We start from the raw sequence: 5,837 nt of genomic DNA on the forward strand, positions 1-5,837 counted from the left end.
GACACTCTTGTTCCCTATGCAGCTAGTATGGGCACATGTATTTGAAAGTCTGTTCTCAGGTATTTATTTTTCATGTTGTTATTCCCATGTCTCCTACAGTTACCTTTTGTGACTATTACTATTACTATTCTATAAAGCTATTGCTTTTTGTCTACGTTCTACTTGCTTGTTTACTTAACCTTATTATTCCTAATTATTTTTAACTTAATTCTCTTGAATCTTCTCAGCAGATCATAGGTAGACAATATATTGTCCACACAGTGATTAAGAGTAAAAGCTCTGGGCTCAGGAGGCAGACCTGGATTCAAATCCTATATGACCTGGAGTAAGCATTTTTTTTTTTTTAAGATTTCATTTATTTATTTAATTGACAGAGAGACAACAAGAGAGGGAACACAAGCAGGGGGAATGGGAGAGGGAGAAGCAGGCTTCCCTGCCGAGCAAGGAGCCAGATGCGGGGCTCAATCCTCCTGGGCTCCTGACCTGAGCCAAAGGCAGACCCTTAATGATTGAGCCACCCAGACGCCCCTGGAGTAAACATTTTACACCTCAATTTTCTCACCCATAGACTGGAAATCCTATTAGAGGTTATCTCACAGGATTGTTGTCAAGATCATATTATTAAAGGAGACAAGCACACGAAAAGCGCTTAACACCTATTAGTTCAATAAGTGTCTACTATCTGACGATAATGAAAATATAACTTTCCCTCCACACTTACTTACACCTTTTATTTATTTTTTATTGCTGCATTACACGGATGCACTCCTTGTCGGCAACTGCCTTGTTTCTGGAGAAGCCGTCAGGCTCCTCGTGAAGGATCTGTGCCGTGGACATCACCCACTCTTTCCTCCTCGGGAAAGGACTGCCATCGGTTTGCCCTTTTCATCTGGATTTTCTCAGCCTTTCCTCTCACTATTGGCTCTTTGCCATCAGCCTTTAAATCTGCTCACGTCTCTCTCGTGCTTAAGACTCCACCTTATTCCATCGCTCTCCAGCCTTCTCGCTCTCCCTTCACAGTCGAACTCCTGCGAGCTGCCTACACTTCGTCTTTACTTTCTCACATCCCACTCTCTCCTCATCCCACTGATACATTACACTGAACCTTCGGGAGCTGCCGATATTCTAGATTCCACCCCCACCACTTTACCAAATCTGCTCAATTAGGTCTCCAGTGACCTCCATATTCATTTACCCGAAAGACACGTTTTAATGTTTAACTTCTTTTACTTGAAACCTAAGCAGCATCCAGCAAAATTAACCTCTTCCTTCGGCCTTCCTCACTGCATTCTCCTAGTTTTCCTTCTAGTTCTCTAGCCATTCCTTCTGAGTATAATCTAAGTGAATTCTTCTTCCAACTCCAAGAGTATACAGCACACTGGCCTTGAAGGATCTAGGCCTTTCTTTTTTTCTTCTTCTTTTCTCTTTTTAAAAATCTCTTCCAATATTAAGTTCCAGCTGTACCAGATTCATATCTGTACCCCACGAATGTACCTTGGAACGTGTTTGGAATACACGCCATGAGGGCAAGGATCTGTGTCCTTACTGCTCCCACAATGTCTGGTACACAGCAGGCGCTCAGTAAATAAATAAATATTTTAAGAAATATTTTTTTGAATCGCCATAAATGAATGGCTGCAGTGTGAAAAACAGATTGGAGGAATGAAGACCACGAGAGAACAACAACAACAAAAACCCCTGGAACCCTGATCTTTCAAAACCATACCTCTGATCAAACACATGCAACATACACACACTCCCTGCCTAAAATCCTCTGATGACTCCCCAAAGCCCCCAAGCTAAAAATCCAAACTCTTCAAAACTTACAAGGAGATACAAGGAAAGTCTTTCAGAAGGGGCACCTACTTCTCTCTGAAACATAGTCTAGCCAGACCATTTCAGCTTCTTGGAATCAGCCTCTACCCAGCCTATGAAATCCTTGCTGAGGCCCCAAAAGCCTGCACTCTATCCCTTGGGCTTTGCACATAAGGCTCTCTCTGCCTAGAACATTGTGCATTTCACCAGCCTCACCTGGCCAATACACCACCAGCCTTCATGTCTCATTTTGGAAGTCCTTTTAGAGTCTCCCTTTGACCACCCTCCCTAGCTTCAGTCCCTGAAATCTAGGTAAAATGCCTTCTCTAAGCGTTCAGTCCCCTGTAAGTCCAAAACCATGGCTCAAATCTCAATGAATTCTTATTTCTACTGTAAAACTGGAGCTCCCTGAGGACAAGATACCTCACTCACTTTACCCCTGGCAATCACCCCAGGCCCTGCCATACAATACACGCTCCGTGATGGACTTCCTTGTAGTAGTAGTCATGATAAAAGCTCCAAGATACGGAGGACTTACCTGTAAAGGTTTTAAATATAATTTGCCTTATAAGACAACCATTATCATGCCCATTTAGCAGATGGGAAAACTGATGCTCAATGAAGTCAATCCTCTCTGGTCCCAGGAGAGTCGCAAGGACACACATTTTCTGCGGTTTTGAGTTATTCCCAGAGCCCCAAACAAGGGGGGGGGGCTTTTTTTCTTTCTTTCTTTCTTTTTTTTTTTCTTAAAGAAACTTTCTGTTAAAGCCATGCAATGGGCCCAAAATAAGCAAACAGCCTAAATTAGCGCACAGCAAGCCAGCGCCGAGCGGGGTTAAAGAGCAGGAGGGGGCGCCGACCGGGCGCGGCGGATAAAGCTCTGGCCGCAGCCTCCCTCCCGGGGGTCCCCCGCACCCCAGCCCCGGCCTGCGGCGACGAGTCAACACCCGAGCGGCGCGTTTGGGTCGCGACTGCCCGCTCGGCCCTGCTCACCTGCAGTTCCGCCGCCTCGCCGAGCCCGGGCCGCCGGCCCGCAGCGCCTCCGCTGGGCTGCTTGGCGCCCGCAGCGCGCAGCGGAGCGCGTTGCCTTGGCGACCGGAGCTGCCGAACTCCCGCGGCGGGCGCTACGGCGGCTCGGAAGGGACCGGGAGGGTTCGCGTCCCGTTCCGCGGCCTCCGAGCGGCGGCAGAAGGGAAAAGGAGGGGGGAGTTGGGGTCCTGAGCCGTGAGGGACCAAGGTGGGGTTTGGCAGCCTGGATCTTGGCCCCGGGAGAAGGGGAAAGGAAAGGAATGCTGAGGGAAACGGGGACAGCAGGGCGGGGGAGGGGTGGGGACTTGTACCTCGGAGCCTGCCTTTGCCTCAGTTTCTCTCTCTGTAACCAGATACGGAACCGTTCGAGAAGAGAACAGGGCCATAGGCAGAAGCTTGCTAGCCTGGGACTATTTAAAGTCGAGAAAACTGATGTGGGAGGAGTGATAGATGCATTTCCCTTTAATCTCAGACGGGGTCGTGTGGCAAAGAATGAATAAACTTGTTTCTTGGGGCTCAAGGTGAGAATTAGATCATCAGATCTCATTTCAATGTGGCAAGTTTACTTTAGCTCCCGACCAGCAATTATACTTCTTGAAATAATCCTGCAGATATACTGGAAGGTGAGCACAAAGGATGTCCATTGCTCCTATAAAATGAATGACTACAGCAGGAATTAAGAGAGACCGAACGAAGTAGGTACAGATGTGGCTATAGTTTCGATAAAGACCCATCTTCAAGCTACGCTTACATGAGTGGTCTGACTAGTCTTGTCTTTGCTTCTACTCTTACTTCCAACCTTACCCAGTCTGTTTTCCACCTGGCAGCCAAAATGTCCTTTTTAAAATACGAGCATGATCATGTCCTTCCCCTGCTCGAAACCTTTCAACACATATCCCTGTGTCACATTCAGAATAAAATCCAGAGTAGTAACCACGTTCAGCTTCATCTGTCTTCATTTTTCCTCTTGTTCATGCTCCAGCCACACACTGGCCATGTTTTTAGGTAAAGCATGTGTTTAAACACACACACACACACACACACACACACACACACACACACACTGAGAGACCACCAAAGCCCAAGACCACAGAGGCCCAAAATGGTGTCATTTAGAATTCCCAAAAGGTGCTCAATACGTAATCTAATTGCAGTTTCAACCTCCCCTAGAGATATAGTCTTAACCAGTCAGCCAGGAATTTTTCAATCCTCACGGAAGTGTCGGCCACCTGCGCCCTCTCCATCCCCCAAAGAAGGACAAGGTAATCTGCGTAAAACAACAGGCTTTCCCCTTAGAAAGTGGCCTTGCCTAGAACAATCCTTTTCTTTTACTAATGACGTTTTCCCTCTCACTCTGGTTCTGGGAGATAACCAACTTTAGACTTTTATCAGTGAGAGGAATCTACATAACAATCCAGAGTAGTACTAAAACAATCCTTATCTTCCATTAGTTTCCTGGGTGTATTTACCTCCCCTCCCCCCCAGTCCGCTTCCCTAACACCCTAAACTCCTTTTCATTGTCTTATCTCTTCTCTACAAATTTAAAATTTATCATCCTTTGTCAGAAAGGTATAAAAGCCTCCAGGCCTACTCAGCCGCACCTCTGAAGCTAGACTGTAGAGGGAACATTTCCCCCTTAGAAGGAAAAAAAAACAACCTAATTTTGACAATCAACATGCAAAGATAGGAGGGGCTGCCTTGGTTGGCAGTGAGCTTCACACCCGAGAGGAAATGTGGTTCCTGCATGATGTGGGAAGTTGGAGGTGATCCACTTTCCCCACTTTTGTCACCTAGAGGAGGAACACTCAACAATTTAGTGTCAGAAACACCGAAAGATGGACAGGGTCCCACTGACAGAATGGTGCAGACCAGAAAAATGAAACTTTTTTTTTTTTTTAAAGATTTTATGTAGTTATTTGACACACACAGATCACAAGTAGACAGAGAGGCAGGCAGAGAGGGGAAGGGAAACAGGCTCCCCGCCGAGCAGAGCGCTGGATGTGGGGCTTGATCCCAGGACCCTGGGATCATGACCTGAGCCAAAAGCAGAGGCTTTAAACGACTGAGCCACCCAGGCGCCCCCCAAAAATGAAACTTCTGCTGCCAGCTAGACCTAACATTCCTCACTGAACGTAAACAGTGCTCACAGAATATAAAAAAGTATCAGGCAAGGCCAGTCATTGGAACAAGGGAAGGACAAGGCCACTGTGTGACAACATCCTCCTCATCCAACATGAGAGTGTCCTGCTTCCTTCTCAATCTTAACTCCTGGTCTCACTTCAATCCTCCCAGCTCCCGGGTAAAACAGTAAGATCCCTATCCATTGAATTGCTCCTTCTTTTTGACTGTACCCAATTCAAAACTGTTCTCCGCTTGCTTAAGCCCTCCTTACAGATACCCTGCACAAACCCAAATCCTACAATAAGCTCTTCCCAATTCCCTTTTAGGAAGATACCTCATGTTTCCTCTAATGTGAAATTCTCCCTTGCCCTTGCCGAACAAGCTAAATAAATCTGATTCTTTTTTGCGTACAGGTTATGTTCCTGATGGGATTTGATCGTGGACTCTATCACAGTCTTAGGTTTCTTCAGCCCAGTCCAGCAGTATCCAAACAGGAAGACGTAACGATTTTAAGGGTTAATGTTATGCCCGAGATTTCGCGTCTGAGAGACCACCAAGGAGCCAAGCACCGAGGCAATCACAGGAGGGTTTATTTGACAAGCTTAAGCTTGGGCCCAAGTATACCCAGCACAGCAGAGTAGGGACTTGGATCCTGAACCAGATTACAGTCAGAGTTTTTAAAGGCAGAGTAGGGGTGGACTCCCCAGTGGGTGAGGACAAAGGGGATTATGGATGATGTAAATCTCCCAAGGATTTTTGGAAGCAAGGTCTCCAGGACCTTAAGGGGCTAGCTATTGTTGGGAGAAAGGTTATTTATTACCAGTAGTAAAAATGTTCCCATGAGACCTTTTAGATGTATATCAGTGGGCCAT

The 5,837-nt window shown here is 46.5% G+C and overlaps 1 protein-coding gene across 1 annotated transcript in view; it reads right to left on the reverse strand.

The window, feature by feature from the left end:
* The window catches only part of PKIG (cAMP-dependent protein kinase inhibitor gamma), a 96,069-nt gene extending 93,134 nt beyond the window's left edge, over positions 1–2,935 (reverse strand). The window contains exon 1 of the mRNA XM_032350576.1: positions 2,809–2,935. The gene's annotated coding sequence lies outside the window, so the exon portion shown is untranslated. The remainder of the gene's footprint in view (positions 1–2,808) is intronic.
* Positions 2,936–5,837: the final 2,902 nt, after the last annotated feature.

Source organism: Mustela erminea, chromosome 7 (assembly GCF_009829155.1).
Source record: "Mustela erminea isolate mMusErm1 chromosome 7, mMusErm1.Pri, whole genome shotgun sequence".
Lineage (NCBI taxonomy): Eukaryota > Metazoa > Chordata > Mammalia > Carnivora > Mustelidae > Mustela > Mustela erminea.